Genomic DNA, 1,111 nt, shown 5'->3' with positions numbered 1-1,111 from the left:
CTCACTGCAACCTCCACCTCTCTGGTTCAAGTGATTCTCCTGCCTCAACCTCCTGAATAGCTGGGATTACAAGCTCGCACCACCATGCCTGGCTAATTTTTTTGTATTTTTAGTAGAGACGGGTCACCATGTTGGTCAGGCTGGTCTTGAACTCCTGATCTCGATATCCACCTATCTCAGCCTCCCAGAGTGCTGGGATTACAGGCGTGAGCCAGCACACCCCACCTCACGTTTTTTCAAAAGCCATTCATGATACATATAGATCTGATTCATTCCCTTTCTTTCCTGAGCATTCTATCTATGCAACACATTTTATTTATTCATTTCCTTATTATTATTATTATTGTTGTTGTTGTTTTGTTTTTGTGTTTGAGACAGGGTCTCACACTGTCACCAACCTGGAGTGCAGTGGCATGATCTCTGCTCACTGCAGCCTCAAACTTCTGGGTTCAAGCAGTCCTACCACTTCAGCCTCCCAAGTAGCTGGGACTACAGGAGCGTGCCACCACGCCTTGCTAATTTTTTGTATTTGTAGAGAAGAGGTTTTGCCATGTTGCCTGGGTTGTATTATTATTCTTTTTTTGAGACAGAGTCTCACTCTGTCACCTAGGCTGGAGTGCAGTGGCGCAATCACTGCTCACTGCAGCCTCCACATCCCTGGCTCAAGAGATCCTCCCACCTCAACCTCCCAATTTGCTGGGACCACAGGTTCGCCATCATGCTCGGCTAATTTTTGCATTTTCTGTAGAGACAGGGTTTTGCCATGTTGCCCAGGCTGGTCTGGAACTCCTGGGCTCAAGCAATCCTCCTACCTCAGCTTCTTGAGTTTACAGGTGTGAGCCACCACGCCCTGCCCATAAGGTTTTATTACATATAGTCACACCTATTATGACAGATACCTTCTGGTCTGGCAAGCCCAAGCCCAGCTTATTCACTACGGTCCTTACAGATGACACTTGCCAACACCCTTCTTGGACTTGTGCCAGAATTGCTGTCCTGCTGGTCATCTCTTGGGACTCTCTCTTGGATCCCTCATTAGTCCACAAGCTTCTGGGTGGTGACACCCGGGTTTTGTTGTTTTTTGGTTGTTTTTTTTCTTGAGACGGAGTCT

The sequence above is a fragment of the Colobus angolensis genome, unplaced genomic scaffold (genome assembly GCF_000951035.1).
Source record: "Colobus angolensis palliatus isolate OR3802 unplaced genomic scaffold, Cang.pa_1.0 Scaffold167, whole genome shotgun sequence".
NCBI classification, from domain to species: domain Eukaryota; kingdom Metazoa; phylum Chordata; class Mammalia; order Primates; family Cercopithecidae; genus Colobus; species Colobus angolensis.
Note: the sequence above shows the minus strand (reverse complement) of the source record.